At 47.8% G+C, this 16,571-nt stretch overlaps 1 protein-coding gene across 1 annotated transcript in view; it reads right to left on the bottom strand.

Moving 5' to 3' along the window:
* Window positions 1-14,517, bottom strand: part of NCALD (neurocalcin delta) — a 51,701-nt gene extending 37,184 nt beyond the window's left edge. The window contains exon 1 of the mRNA XM_009277139.2: window positions 14,426-14,517. The gene's annotated coding sequence lies outside the window, so the exon portion shown is untranslated. The remainder of the gene's footprint in view (window positions 1-14,425) is intronic.
* Window positions 14,518-16,571: the final 2,054 nt, after the last annotated feature.

Below are 16,571 nucleotides of genomic sequence, written 5' to 3'. Positions count from 1 at the left end.
ACCCTTCTGCTCTAGGGCATGCCCAGGACTGTCTCGGTTGTGACAGTGGGGAGGCACTCTGCCCTGTGCTCCCCACAAGCCACACCACGACAGACATGGAGGAACCCCTCTGCTTATCACCTTCATGCAGCAGTGCCCTGAATGCATCAGGCTGCTCCCACAGCCACGGTGAGCAGGTGCTGCTTCATCGCTTGGGCTTTGCATGCCTGCATCCCTGCGCTCCTGATCCTGCACCCCCAGCATTACATCACGTATCACCCTGCTGTTGGGCTTCCTTTTTTCCTTGCTAGCCTCAGTGCACCCATTCCTCCACAGGCAGAAAATGACCCTCAGATATTCATGGCTGGAAAGCACTTCATATAACAAAATAACATAATATTCACCATTTGATGTGTCTTCTCTATGTTTAAAATATTTTAAATGACAGTTTTAAGGAAGGCTGCCCCTGCAGTAAGTAACACAGAATCTTCGGATGCTGCAGAGTACAGGAAATGTTTGATTCTGCTGTTTAACTATCAGGTGCTTATATGCAAAAAGTCAAGAAGTTAACCTGTATGAAAGTTGTCAACTGTCCGCTTAATGGGGAAGAACACAGCTGGAGAGGAGCTATTGCCCTAGGACACCACCTTGGACTGAATTTTCTCTTTTCCTCCTCTGAAAATTGTCTGCCCAGGATTTGAAATACCAATGAAGTACAAAATAGTTGTGAATGACACCAAGGCACTTCACTTTGTAAAACAAAAGCTAGCCATGCACGGGTCTGCAAGTGGAGAGGAACACCACTGTCCTCTGCCATCTGATGAGATTCCAGAGGGCAGCACCGAGCGCAGTGAAACTCGTTTGAGATTAAACAGGGAGATCAATGGCCTATCGTCTGAGCTCTCTGCCCACATTTCGGCTATCATCTCATAAGTTTCCTCAGGGCAGGAAAACATAGCTGAGAACAGATGCCACAATACCTAACAAATTCTTCTGATGCCAATTTCTCTTGGGGGCTGTGTAATATAGTCACTGTTCCCATTAGAAACACCAAACCTAATTAGTTTATGTAACTGCATTAGATGGAGAAGGTGCATGTTCCTCACAGTTGCTTAGTGGGAATGCAGCATAGATCTTCCTTTTGTCCACTTATAATTAAAATGATCTTCTTTGTATATTAGATTCAGTGGTTTATAATGAAATGCAATAAAGATTCCTGGAGTAAATCACATTTTTCTTAATATGTTTAAACAATTTTATGGAGTCTTTTATTGATTGGAGGAGGAGCAGTTTCAGGAATAATGTGCTTAAGTAGACATGACAAACCATCCAATTACCCAGCACTTCTCGAGACTAATGCCTGAAGTAATGAGCATGTCACACAACGGTGCCGCTTCCATTTGTGCCAGATGCCTGAGAGGCAGCGATCATAAGTCTTTGCAACTGGTGGGGTGGGGGATTTCAGAAATGACTGAGAGAAAAGCCTGTCACTGTATCGTCTGCGTGGACAAATTTAGCACTCTGTGAAATCTTGATCAAAATTACCCACGAGCAGAATTAGATAACCAACTTTAAGTAGTAAGGAATAGGAAGTTATGTCCAGTTGAGCAGTGGCAATTTGGACAACACTGATTCTTCAGTGGAAAGATTGAAGCAAAACACAAAATATGGTAGAGAGCAATGAATGCAAACACTGATGAAACACGCAAATGGTTGAATAGGCTTTTATTACCAGATGAAACAACTGTGCTTTAAAACAGGAGCACATTTTGATTAAAAAATGAACAAAGTCAAGGAATTGTACATTAGAGCCAGATGGTTAGTGGAACTAGAAATTTAAGAAAGTTTTTGCTTTTATCTGATGATGCTTGGAAGAAAAACTTGTGTTCAGTTTTGTGAAAGAAATATTTCCTGTTGTTGAGCTTTCCTTTAGAAAGACGTATTTCTGTTTCACTAGTGAGAGCAGTTGTGTAGCTATAAATGCACGGCAGGCTGCGCAGGACAGATCTTTAATTATACCTATCCTTCTGTGAGTTCACTGGGAGACAATTGCTCAAGGCTAATAAGGATTAAAACATATTCAATGACTCTGAAAAAATGCCTTAATGCTAGTCTTCCTAAATCCCCTGTATTATTTGGAGCAATATAAGCACAGCAACTTCTGTTTGCAAGTGAAAGGGAAAACTTTACACTTCCATGCAGTCATTCCCGTGTCCTGCTTTCCTAAAACCTGGGGTCCTGCTTTACCAAGCCCCACAGTTCAAAACAGCCCAGCCAATATCCTCGTGCTCTGCAGGGCTTTGATGTAAAGCTGCAAATAATATCAAAGAGTACCATGCGATGGCTTCCATGAAAGGACCTGCCAAGACATCATAGTCGTGGTCACATTCATCTGACTGGGACGGCCACTGACATTAAGTGATTTGCCTGGGGTTACCAGTGAGTCCGTGGAGGGGTTTAAATGAGGACTGCAGCCTGAAGAGTCCCAGCGTGACAGTTTTTGCCTGCTACCAAGTGACATAGCCTACCTCTGCTCGGCGTCTGATAAATGCGTCTGCTGCATTTCCAGCATGCAGCAAGGTCAAGGTTTAGTCCCGTCCCACCAGCTGCGCGGCTGGCAATGTCCCCAGGGACAGGAGGTTGCTGCCCCAGAACAGCGGCACGGGCAGCCAGATCTGACTGGGAAATCCAGGGAAAGTGGAAAACACTCCATGTCTAACAGAGGAAGTAAAAAAAACAATCAAACGTGCTTGAAAAGCCGCAGGCAAGGAGATAGGTAAATGCTCCCCTGGCTCCCTCAAATGCCACTGACATTATACTCCAAAGCCAAAAACATAAAGGTTGAATTCAACAAAAACAGAAGCACCAGGAGAAAACTGCACCCAGAAATCTTCTTTGCTTTTTACCTCTTTCAACCCTGAAGTTTTACAAGGAGAGCACCTAGACATCACTTCCCTCTTGCAGAGCGAAATACGAAATACTTGACAGCGCTGCATGGCAGAGGCAGTGCTGCATGCGGGGCTGTGGCAGCCGGGGAGCTGCGGTGCCATTATGCAGCGCACGGTGCTCGCCTCAGGCAAGGGAGGGTTTAGAAAATGAGTGTTGGGCACAATACAGCGTTAGAAAAGTGGATCATGTTGGTCTCTCATGAGACAGTTAATAATATAATAATAATAATATATATAAGAATAATATGTCAATTGGATAACAATTTACTCATTCTGGAGAAATAGCAGAGCAGAAGGGGTGTAGCACTGGATATCCATCTCTGCAGTTTCCACATCTTTAAAATAAATGGATTGTAAACTAGAAAAGGTTTAAAATGGAACCTGGCAGTATGAAGTGTGTATACTAAGGAACAACATGAAATCAGCATCAAACCCACACACGGGGGAAAGAAACCTCCGTACAGAGTCAGGTCAGCACGATACATGACAGTGTCCCTCTATACAGGCGGCTGTTTCTCTATAGACTAAAGGTTTTTCTTTATCCTTCCTTCTAGCTGTGTTCCTCACTTCCTTCGCTCTGGTCCTATTAGAAACCCACTGCTTTGTTCGACAGACTGGAGCTGCCAGCCTTTTGTCATGCTTCAGCGGGCTGGTTTCCTGCTGGTGGCCGCGGTGAGAGCTTGCAGCTCATGAGCTCTCCCCAGCCCTGGGCTTCGGAAAAAACGCTTTTCTAGTTTTGAGGTTTTTTTCCCAAGGATTCCCACACAGTTATGCATGATGACATTTAGCACATCACCTGTGACTACGAAACAAATGTATCTGGGTGCATTCCCCAGCACGGGGACCGACTGGCACAGAAATTCCCTCCTCCATGCTATCGAACTTTTGCACCCTCCTGAAAAGTGACTGTGTGCCATCTGCCCTGTGGGATGGGCCCAGTGGCACAGGCTAAGTCCCATACTGGGCTTGGGCACCAGCTGGGACGATATGAGTTGGCTGGGAGCAAAACTGGGATAGGGACCGCTCTGGACAGAGAGTGGTTTTGATCACTGAGCTGCAGTGCTGGGGATGCTCCCTATTTAATGCAGTTACGGACACAGCCAGCGGTCGTAGTACAGACACAGCCATTACCTCAGGAAACTGGATAACTTGTTACCTACTTGAATGTTAATGCTAAAATAAGGAATGTCAAGGCTTGGGGGAAGCAAGCTCTTACCTACTGGGAAAGGGGTATTGAGAGGGGATTATGAACTAGACCCAGGGTCCAAATCGTTTGGGACACGCTCTGCAAGTGGCATTGGGCTCTGTGATGGGCTTGCTGGGGCTCTGAAGGGGTTTCAGGGCACTTGCAGACCAAGCAGCCAGACTGGCACACCAAGGAGGGCCAAATGCACCACTGGCGAGCACAGCGGAAAAACACCCAGTGAGAAAGGCCAGGGGAGGTGGGAATGGTGGGGTGGGCAGTGGTATCCCTGGCTGGGGAGGAGGGCACTGGGGGACGGAGTCTGCCTGGTGTTGGTGCTCTCTGGTGATACAAGCAGACAGGAGCTGGGACATCTCCTTCGCAGCTCTGCACCCAGGCTTCTGCCTGATTTTGGCAGCCCTCTGCTGACAGCAACACAGAACTTAGAGCCTTGCTCCCATGCTGCGTATATGTGGATCCTGCTCTCCACCACAACGAACACCGCTCTTCACATATGTGCCAGTGGCACCCCTGAATGCCAGTCTCAGTGGGGCTCAGCCCTTGTACCCCCGAATACCAACCTCAGTAGGCTTGACCCTTGCACCCCAAATGCCAGTCAGAGGGGGCTCAGCCTCTGCCCACACTAAGCAAGCCTGTGGCTGGGGTTATTCCAGACCCCAAACCACAGTGAGGGCTGTGGCGCAGCCGGTCCAGCCCCCCAGCACCCCGTATTTAGCAGCAGCATCTGTCCAAGCAGCAGGTGACTGATCTGGGTCTGACCACCTCCTTGCACGATGCCTTTCACTACGACTCTAAAGATTTCCACGGAGAGGCAGGTGCTGCTGCCTGCAGTGGGGCAGAGCTGGGGGGTCCTGCTTGCCGAAGTCCCCGCACACAGTGGGGGGCAGCTCCTCTCCATGCCCCCACCAGGGCCGCAGGAGGGCTGGCTGCTGTCCAGCGAGGGCAGCAAGGATGGGATGCTCCTCTCATCCCGCTCAGCGCTTGGGCAGCCGGCCAGCCACAGCGAAGGTGAACTGCTGGGACATGGTGACAGCAAGCTGCTGCTGTGAGCATTTAATTTTTAATTCCTCTGAGGGCTTCTTTTCCACCGTCCGTCCCCGCCCCCCGCACCCCTAGGGGAAGGCTGTTGGCACCCATTTCTGGAGCTCGCAGCGTTTGGCTGCATGCCTAACTGTGAGGGACGAGAGAGGGGTGTCCCCAGCCAGCCCTGGTGGGTGCTGCCCGGGAGCCCCTCCAGAGCAGCTGCTTTCCCAGGTCAGCTTTCAAGGATGGGACACCCGAGGCACCCCGAGGGCTGGGGCTGCATCCTGGCTCAGTGGGATCTGCCTGCATCAACAGTCCTGGGGCCAGGCTCTATCGAGCTTATTTTCCCAAAGGCTTTGCCTCCTCCTTTAAAGCAGCATCCACCAGCAAGAGATGCTTCTGGTCAATTTGGGCTACAAAGACGCTGGACGGCAGGAGCACACCACCTGCCAGGGCACCTTCCCACCGCACTGGCCACGAGCATGTCTCCCATGTAGCTGGAAGCCATTCGGACATGTTCAGGCTTTCCCTTTGAAAGAAGAATAATAAACGTTTCTCTGCAAGGGCAGCTGCAAACTGTGCAAACCCGAAGCTTGACCCTGAGAAGCACCACTGAGGGCTGTCAGGAAGGAATTGCCAGGCTCACCACCGAGGAGGCAAAATTGCCTGAAATACTGGGAATTGCCACCTGCCTGGTAGTTGCCATTAGCATCCAAGGGCAGCTCAGAGCCCCCTCGGTGCAGACACAGGAAAGCATGCAGCTGTCCTGCTCGGCTGCGGATCCCCTCCTCTCCCAGCTCAAGCCATTCCTCTGCTTAAAAATTTTATTTTGGGAAAGAAATGAATAATGGGAACAGCACTGGAAAAGCACAGGGAATTCAGCAAACAAAAGAAAAGCTGCTATTTTCAAAAATGCCTCAAACTGGTAACTGTGGCTTGTTTTAACCCCTTCTGTCCCAGCTGTTTCTCCACTGCCCTGTCTGGAGTGCCGTCCACAAGCATGGTGGGAGCCATGCGCAGGAAAGGTGTGTTTTCTACAGGCTCCTGGTATGGGAGCAACACCACAGTGAACTAATAACTGACACACAGTGAACTAAGAGCTAAATACTCTTCACTTTTTAATCAGACACTTTGAATTGTGAGGTGGGGGTTTCTGCAAGGGTCCCAGTGTCTAATAAAAAGAGCAAAAGTCAGGCAAGCATTCACCCTGCTAGCACTTCTGTCATCTTTTGTCATCTCTGAAACAATTGTATTTTTCTAATTGGGGCATCACAAGCATTACGTGGACATGGTGAGTGTGGGGGGGTCTAACCCTGCACAGCAGCTCGCTGCCCATGGTGCACAGAGAAAAGGCTATCATTGATGCAAGAAAAGAAACTGAATCTGCCAAGGCTGCAGATCCAGGTAAACATTTACCATTATAAACGTATCTTCACAAATTCACCGAGACCCCCGCAGAGCTGGCGTGGAGCATGTTATACTGCTGTTTCATCAGCTCTCATTTATCCTTGCCACTAGTGTGACCAGGTCTGCAAGGTCTCTGCAGCCCTGGACAGCACTGGCATGGCTCTCCTGCCTGTGACATCCTGCGCCAAGGGAAGGCACAGGTGACATCTGGGCCACCGCTGCAGGCGGCTCCGCATGTCCTCCTGACAAAAGGGGCTGGCAGCTTCCCATGTGGGATAAAACCTAGCAGAAGAGAGGCAAAATAGGAAATAAATATGGTGGAACCACTGCCCTGATGATACTGGAGGAAGAACGACTAAGGTCTGAGCTCGTGTTTTCAGTTCCTAAAGCGACACTGCCCTGCCCGAGCGCTGCTGTGCATGTCGGCTGGGACTCCCATGGATGCCATGGAGCCAGCAGCAGGGACGGGGGCTGCTCTCACAGGCAATCTCATTTCTGAACTGTCAGAAAAGAGTTCATCTTTTTTTCAGGAAAAAGGCTCCAAACACTTCTCCCTGGATTTTCCCTTGCAGGAAAAGTATGAGAAAATAAATATCTATTTTTTGTTCAGAAAGAGTTCCTCTTTCCACTGCCCCTGACCTTCCCAAGTCCCAGCACTTCTGCCTTTCACTGAGCTCTGCTTCTCAGCTTTTACCTTGGTGGTGTCAAGTAAGACTTCCTTGGCAGGGGTCACTCAGCTCTGACATTAATCATCAGGCTCTGACAGCAGAAGTAAAGCAAAACATAGACAGTCTTTCTGCAGAAGTGCCCACTACCTTCTTCAAGAAGGTGGCTCTTCAATAGCTCCATGACCAAATAGTCCCACACAGACCTCAGAGTTGTAAGTGGTTTAATATCATGTGCCATCAAACATTACATGCCTTGCAACTCACGTTGGGGATTTTGATTAAGGAAACCCTCCAATGCGGCAAGGTAGAACTGCAAATTCTGATAAAGTTCTCAATTTTTAGCAGTACAGTAATTGAAAGTGAAGGGTGAAGTGAAATAATTGAAAGTGAAAGCTGCATGCTGCATCAAATCACCAATAATGTTCAATCAAGAGGAGACTGTGGCTAGACTGAAAGACATTCTTGGCCAGCCGTAATTTTGCACTCTTCTTGTTCACATCAGCCTGTGAAATAAGTCTACAAAAATGCACACTACCCTTTAGATGAGCCTGTTTTAGTAGGGTCAGAACGACTTTATATGAAAAACCTCATGCAAGATAAACAACTATGAATAGGACACTTGACAGACAGGTCCAGAGGACAACAGACAGTGTTTCTGCTGAGATATAATTGCTCTAATTGGACCTGGGCTTGCTAAAATGGTAACGTTAAAGAGGACTCTGCAATCATCCTGCCATTCTGCACAAAAGAATAGTGTTGTGATAGGAAGCATATAGCAGTTGTGGAAATAATCAAAGGCTTTGTGTTCGCTTCCCCCTGGCATCTTGGATTTGCCATTAGGAACATGCACACAACATGAGCAGAATATTTTCTTTAGAGTTAAATGTTCTTGGGGATGAATTGCTTCATAGCTGAAGTCTCTTAACAGTATTATTCAGCTGAAGTTAGACACTTCAAATGAGCCGGATCCATTGTGTTTCTGCAGTCCTGGAGGAGATGCAGAAAGGCTGTGTGAGGCATAATCAGGGAATCTGCCCGCTCTAGGAGCAAGGGAATTTGGCAAGGAAAGAAGCTAACCTTGACCTTCTTCTGCTGTAACTTGTCTTCTCTGGAGAGAAAGCCTGTAAACTACCTGATCTGCTCATCTAAAAACCTCTGTACACATAATCTTGGGTCTCTCCAAAACCTTATCTCTTCTATAATATGAGAACAAGCATGAAGCTTTTAAAGATAAAATCTTTGTTTTCAAGTAGCATGTGCTGTGCAAGGGTTGACTGTGCAGTGTTTCTCCAGCCCTATTTTGAACCCAGCGTCCAGCGGAGAGAGCAGCCCTTTCAGCCACCGTTACATCAGACGGCAGCAAAATGACAGAGCATCAGCATTTTGCTTTCCTGATTCCCTCAAGCAGCTCTGTTTCACATGAGGTTTGGCTGACCCGTACCGCGGACAACCTGTGACACTGGGCAATGCTACCAGAGGTCCCTGCTGGGGCAAATGCAGTGATGACCACAGAACAGCCAAGAAGTGGCAAGCCTGCCCCTGGCCTCATCCCGCTATCACCTGGTCACTTAGTCCTGCCCAGGGCTCTCCATTCCCCGTGTGGCACCACTTGCCCTGTGGTCCATCCTGCCCCTGCAGCAGACGAGACTGGCTCTGGCCCGCTCCTGAGTCCCTGTTCTCTCGACGGTGAAATTCAGCACACTGCTAAGAGGCTTTGTGACAAATGTGGCAGGTATAAACCTGTCTCAAAGCCTTTCACCCCCAGTGTGCACCTGCTTCTGTGCACAAAGACGGCTGAAACAGTCTCCTGCCCCTCTGGAGTTTCTAAGTAAATGTGCAAAAATACTGGTGTGATGCTCAAGAGCTGCTCATGCCCCACCTGCCAACAAGCACTCGCACAGGGCTCCCCAAGCAAGACCACTTATCCATAAAGAGCCAGCCTGGCTTATTGCACCCTCCCTAACAAAAATCCCTCCTCAGGTCATCTGCAGCAACGCCCTGCAGCTCCTGCCCTTTGCTCACATTGCAAATACCAGATCCAGGTTGCAGGATGTGCATCACCCAAAACGTGACCGACGGAGCAGATGTCCTCCCCTGTGCCCAGGCAAAGCGCCAGGGCTGGGTGTAGGTGGGTGCAGGAGGGTGGCCCTTGGCAGGTATGGGAAAAGGGTCTTGTTCCTCAGAGCACACTGGGGGTGACAGTGTCCCTGAGTCACTAGGAACCATGTCACCAGCCAGCCCATTTATCCACGCATTCCTGGGTTCATAGGTCCACACTTCTCCTTTTCCTGCCCTGCCCTGCCATTTCCTCTGGAGGAGCACCGGAACTCTCTCTCAGCAGGACTGTGAGAGATGTACAGGGACATCGAAGCATCAAACATGCCCCACACTCAGTTTCTGCCTTCTCCCAGTGCTGCCTTTGCTTTGTGGGTCGTGAGCTCTGCTCCACATATGGGCTTGTCCAATGCCCCAGCAAGGTGATAGGAAAAAGTGGCCATGGATGATGCTCTCCAAAGGAGTGTTTCAGACAAAATCAGACGGGATTTATCAACACAAGCCCAACTAAAAAGACATGATTTGCTCATTTCCAGTTAATATATCTATGATAAGCCAAAGATCATAATAAGAATAATAAGAAACTGTAAGGATTGACATCAGTGAGATCTACGCAGCTAAAACTTTGCACAACACTGTGAACATGTACAGCAAGAAGTCTTGAATTACAAAAGAAGAGAAAGAGAGCTAAACTGAGACCCATCCTCTGCTCTCTCCCATGAGAGGAGGCATTGCTGGGAATTCTGGGCACTGGGCAAATTAAAAACAGCGTTTCAGCCCAAATGACAAGCTTCTTGGCTTTTCTGCGTGTAAATCAGATCCTTACATTATCTCAGTGTCATTTTGTGGCTGAAAGCAATTCAGCAACTATCAGCACAGTCAGACTGAAATTCAGCAGAACAGGATCTGAGCACTTCAGCTCTTAATGATTAGATGTTTCTGTGGAAATGAATCTTACAAAAAAATGAAGTTGGGCAGAAAGTTGACAGCGTGTGGAGACCACAGAAGGGAGAGGAACTTTACAACTCGGCCTTCACATTTTCCACCTATAGGATTTCAACATTTGCTAAAGTTGTAGTGAGGGCAGCTTCTTCATAGTGCTCCCTCTGGGAAATATCACATTCAGCAATTCCTGAATTACAGTTTCTAATTATATTTTCATACTGTAATGCTGTCTGAAATGCAAATTTGATGACAGAATAATTCGATCCATGTAAAATAATTACAAAATTACTGTTTCTCAAACCTCAACTCATACTCCCTGCTATTTAAGAAGATAAATTTAACAGCAGCAAAAGTACAGCCAAAACATAGTCTTTTTTTTTAACTGTTATCTGACTATAACTGTCTGCATAGATTTTGGCTCACCATGGAAGATTTTTTCTAAAATATGACTACCAAAAACATTCCAGAGTTAGGATTTTTGTTACTTTAGCTTGGAACCAACAATCAGGTCTACTTTTATGTTGCAGTCCGAGTACCATATGCATGGGATCTGGGTTTAATTGGAAAAGCAACTGTTGATTAAAATGCCAAATCTCTACTTCAGCTCAGTTATCATTTAAACCAGTTGTTGCTAAAGTTGATGCAGGATGTTAAATTAGCACAACGTAATGATTTTTAGCAGGGTGGAAACCAACTTCTGCAATATGTAATTTAAGAGCCTGAAACTCCATCCTGAAACTGCTACATCAGTTCCCACTGTCTGACAATCCCCTCCCCCCCCCCAGGGATTTTATTCCCCCCCAAAATATTGCCTTCAGTAGTGGGTAGGACCTTTAAAAAGACAGCAGAAATCTCATTTTGTTTGAAAAAATGCAAGAAGGTGTCAGTGCTCTGCATTGCAAGGTTTTTTTAGGCTTTATTATGCTTCTAGTCTAAATTTAGATTGTCGTTGCCCATCAACTTAACCAGATCAAGGTAGAGCATGCTAAAGGCTTGAGTGTGTTATTATTACCAGGCTAGAGGCATCAACAGCTGATGTCTGTTCCTTAATTTCCCTAGCTGCATCCGGTTCTGTGAGAAGTGACTCCAAGAGATCTCAGTCCTGGTTTTGGCTAAGGTATCTCCTAAGGTGAAGTGCTCAGATTCCTCAGGAATTGCTGGTCTGCTCCCCCTTCTCCGTGGACAAGGAGACTGTCGGAAGAGATCGCCTCCTCCTCGTGTGCATGCAAGGGGGTGACATTTGCAAATGATATGAAGGTTGCTGGGAGGTATGAGGGTCAACCTGGCCTCCCCAGAAGACGATGAAGTGTCACCAAGCCTGTGTGCATCTCATTTTTTTTCTCTTTATGTCAGAGGATTTCAAGTCCAAGTAAGCTGGCAGTGTAATGGTTGTGGCGTTGGGCAGAAGATGAGGGATGGGCTGCAGCGACCTTCCCCGCCTCTCAGAGGTAGGGGAACCTACAGGCTGTTTGTTCTTTTCTCATGGTGGGTGAAACCATGGCAGGGCAGTGATGACGGGATGCTTAGCATTACATTGCCTGGCAATTTCACACACTCTCAAGGTAAAATCCAAGTGTTTGTCGAAAGGGCTTGGTACAGAGTTGACCAGTGAAAATGAGAGCATGAAATCACCGAGCAGAGGCACACAGCCCTGGGACAGCTCTCACACACCATCCCCTGCCCTTCTCCTGAGGAGGGACTTGTGCCTTTTCCTCCAGTTGCAGACTCCCGCACTGCCTGCGAGCTGCCTGCCCGACCATGTCTCGGCCATCCCCACCTCCGGGGCTCAAAGGGGCCTGGGCTGATGGGATGCCCAAAGCCCCCTAAGACTCAACAAGAGGGGATAGAGCCGGTCACTCTGCCAAGTAGTACACATCCCTGTGCAACCTCAGCGGCACTCACCAGCTTCCCCAGTAATGCTGCCTCTCAGACCTCCTGCCACAACACGGCTGGGACCCTTCTGGTAAAACATGAAGCAGTTTATCATCCTCTCTCAAGTCAAATTAGTGCCTTTTGAAGACTTGCTCAGTATCGCTAAAGCAAGATATGTCCATTCCAGCTGGAGATGAGGAACCTATTTTTAAAATATTTCTGATGAATAGCTCTTGAGCAAAAGCTGCATCAATTATTTTTCATCTTGCAGGTATTTTCAAGGCATCAAATGTTACAGGACGCTGTATTCAAACCTAAATGAATGAGGTAAACCCCCAGCCCTCATCAAGCATCATTGCCACACTGATGACTGAAGTCAAACCTGGCAGGCAACCACAGCTATATGTGGAGCCAAATCCTCCAGACGTGAAGGTGACTGCCTTTTCTTGAATGGCAGGTGCTGCTCAGCTCAAATCTGTCCCCGTACTCCATGCCCCAGTCCCTCTCTGGACTTGCCTTACCGATGTAAGCTGGCAAACAGGCAGACCTCGGAGGGTGGTGGGTCACATCAGCCACCTCCCCCTGCCCTCCCCTCCCACCCCACCGCCCAGGCTCCGGGTGGACTCACATGCAGCGGGGGGGGCATGGACCACCATCAGCTGAAACACGGCTCCCCATGCCAGCCGGCCGGCTCGCCTGGGAGAGGATGCCTAGAGCCCTGCGGGAAGGCTGCGCACAGGGTGCTAGTACCTCCCCGGCGAAGCTGCGAGGCTCCTGTAAACCTTTCTAAAACTTACCCACGTGGAGCCAGTCAATATTCCTCATGCACTGATGCCTTGGCATCAGGTGAAGAATTTAATAAAGAAATTTTAAAATATTTCACCCCCTCAAACATCGATATTTTAGAGTTAAATTGGAAAGAGCAGATGAGATAATAATGCCAAGTGAAATGGTTTAAAGGTTTCAGATGCATTTATTCTTGTTACTCTGTTAAGAATGCCAAATGCAGTGAAATCCAGAGCACTAAGCCATAACTTTCCTTACAGAAGTGCAGTTTTAATCTCTGCCTTGGCTCCCTTTCTGAAACAATTACTTCTGCTGCATTTGGTAACATCAGAATAATTTTTATAGAATTTTTTTATCTTTTATTGCTCTGTGTTTTAAATTGTTTTGTAGCTCCGTGATCGTTTCAGAGTGGCAGCTGCTTTAGAAAATCATTACCATTATCAATAAACCCTTTGAACTTTAGGAGGAAGGGAACAGGAGTATATAATTAGAGGAGATAAGAACAATCTAGCATACTTTTCCAGGAAACAACGCACACGATGCTTCAGCTGTAAACTGTTCTTAAAATGAATCTATACGTTCCCACACAAACAAACTCAGGCTGTGGCACTACGCTTCAGGAGCCCTGGGATCTCCTTCCCCACAACAGCCTCCTCGGAGTAAGTGCAATACAGAAACAGACCCAAACTCCCTCTTCTTTTGACAAAAAGACCCAAACAGCATTTAATTTTTCAATTACCGTGGTGCTCTTCATGCTGCAGTTCTTTTTTTAGCTAGTCTAACCGCCCTCAACCCACAACAGAAAAAAAAAAAGCAAAAAACAAGCCGTGCATGTGCGTGTGAGAAAAAGGGTAAAAGCCTGTGTTACAGCAACGTTGTTCTCTTAGCATATTTCAGATAATTTTTCAGGAAGCTCTTGATCCTTCCCTCTGTAAACACTATATGGTCAAGAGTGCCACATGCCCCGGGAGCGGGACAGAAAGCCCGGGGAGCGTGCGGGGTGTGGGGACTCCCTGTGAACAAAGATGATTTAAAGACTCGAACTTTGGGAGTTGGATTTCAAGCTGTTCCTAGCTGCATTGGCTGCTGGTTTCCCTCTCACTGAACACGTTGGGTACAAACCCGCCTGAATTGGACAGCATTAAAAACCTACAAGTTCCAACAGAGGTATAAAGCTGTAGAGATGCCCAAATCAACACAATACCTAAACGTAATTTCTTTTAACTCCTGAATGCATTAGCCTAGGATTACTTGTGTTCATTTATATTCCTAAAGTGTCAAACGAGAACAATATCATTTTATTCTCCTTTCATGGATCATTAATCTAAATTTAACTCCGCTTTGCTGTCTGCACACAGAATTAGTAACTGGAAGCGGCTTTGCATTTATCTGATAGTGCCGGGCTTGTTCATCAAGGCAAACTTCCAGCCAAAACAAACAAGTGAAAAAAATATCAGGCATGATAAGCTGCTTTCTATCCTATTTTTTTTTAAAGGAAAAAAAAAAATACCTGACAAGAACATAAAGCAAATGGTTACCTCACACTGCAGAAATGCAAGTTTTTAATAGTCCATGCTCTGGCAGCCCCTGAGAAACCAGCAGCGGCGGGGGGGGGGGGGGGGGGATAAATCCAGCATCCACTAGGTTCTCACAAGGCTTTGGCTGCGCGGCCGAAACCGCAGGCTCTGCCTCCAGCTGACGTCAAGGCGGCTGTCACATGGCCCGGCACAAGCCCAGGGAGCACTGGTTGTCCTGGCAACCCCAGCACTGCTCCGAAATTATTTCAATAGGTCATCTGTCATACTGCGCACACATTGGAACCATCACGGGCGCCCGGACAACCCAAACACCAAGGGCTTGCTGGAGCTGGCTGCGCCGGGGGTTGGTCCCATCGCCGACGCTCTCTTAACCCTGTCCTTGTAAGAAAACGCACCTCCCTCTTCCTCTTCCTCCTGCATCCCCAGCCTCGAGCAGAAAAAACCCCTTATACGCCTGGTTCACCTAAGCAAAGGGGCAAAAGCGCTGCCCTCCATGTGCCCCTGGGCACCTCGATGATGTGCAGCCAGGTGCTGCACCAGCTGGCTAAAATTTGGGTCTTTCAAAATGACACACAGCTGAAGTTTCATTCATAGCCACAGAGATGCGTCTGTGGTGTTCAGCATCTCTGCCCGTGCGGGGCTGTGGACCGGCCCCTGGAGGTGCCTGGCCAGCTCAACCTCGTGTGCCCGAGCCTCGGCTACCAGCCCCTCATGCTTGCCTGCTTCTGCCCATGACAATTCTCCTGTTGCTCCTGGCAAAGCACCCCGGGAAGGGGAACAAAGCAGTGCCTGCCTCCACCTGGCTCCGACTCACCTCCGCAGCCTTATCCTGCAGGCAGAGACACGACACCAGTGTCTCAGATTTCCTTGTAACTCTAGCTAGAATCCACTCCTTTCCACAAATTCCTTTTTTTTCTCTCTGCACATCATCTTACCAGAACACCGCAGCACACACACAAGGGGCAGGACACAGGAGAGCCCGGGAGGAGGGAGAGACCTTCACCTGTGAGAAGCAGGGAGGAAAGGCAAAGTGGCAGCAACAAGAAAATACTCCTGTGCTCATCTGAGTCAGTGATGGTTACTGACCGGTGCCTGGGATATGAAATACAAGGAGTCAACCGCAATAGATGGCTCTGGTGAAAATGGAAGCGGATGTAAAGCCACATAGGATCTGCAAACACAAACACTGGACATCCTCAGCTGAAGTTGGCTTTGGCCCCTTTGCAACAGGCGAAACAGAAAATATTTAAAAAAAAAAAAGAAAAAAAAAGAAAAGACAACCCAGGAAAGGGTGTGAAGAGGTGCTGGGGAGGGCTTCCCTCCATCTAAGGCAGAGGAAGGACGGCAGGGGCAGTGGGGACCACTGAGCCCCATCACCCTCCTCTGTACCCTGCTCCTGAGCATGAGAGCAGCAGGCACTTGGGATATTTATCTCAACAGCAACAACAGCCAACGCTGGTTTCTGTAGCATCTAGTAAGACAAGCGTCTCTCTCTCCAGCACAGCCTATAAACCACCTTTCCAACACCGTCACTGCACTGGGGCTTCCCAGGGGGAATTCACAGCAGGGGGCAAAGCCCTCTGGGATCATGAGCTGTCCCCTGGGCCTCGGTGCCAAGTGGTGAAGAGGGCTCAAAGAGTTATTGCAATAGAATAAGGCAGCTCTCACTGTCTAAAATTCATGCCTTAAAAAGAAAATATTCACAATTAGCTGGGAAACCTGTCACAGTTTAACAGAACAGGAATAATGAGATTAATTTTAAAACCCCCACTGATTACTACGCGTTACATACAATCACACATAGTAATCCACTATAGAAGGCTGAAACTTCATGTCAACACCTACGAGTAAAATTGTACCATAACATACAGATGTATTTTTTCACTTAATGGCAATGTTTGTACAATACAACAGAAAGTTTGGGGTTGCAGTTTAAAAAGATATCCTTCAACACTGCGTAGTGCATTACTTTCTATTAGTCTGTCAAACAGGTGTGCACCTGGGGGAGATTTTAATGTTTTTGATTCTTTTAAAGGCCCTTTCACAAAAGCGGACAATACAACACATGCATTTGAATTGTCCCAAACATTTCGATAGCATTTTGCTGATGCTCTAAAGGGGGCAGAGGCACAGGGGGGCGGGGGGG

This window comes from Aptenodytes forsteri, unplaced genomic scaffold, assembly GCF_000699145.1.
Source record: "Aptenodytes forsteri isolate BGI_AS27 unplaced genomic scaffold, ASM69914v1 Scaffold145, whole genome shotgun sequence".
In the NCBI taxonomy this organism is placed as follows: domain Eukaryota; kingdom Metazoa; phylum Chordata; class Aves; order Sphenisciformes; family Spheniscidae; genus Aptenodytes; species Aptenodytes forsteri.
Note: the sequence above shows the minus strand (reverse complement) of the source record. Positions and strands in the feature narration are given on the sequence as shown.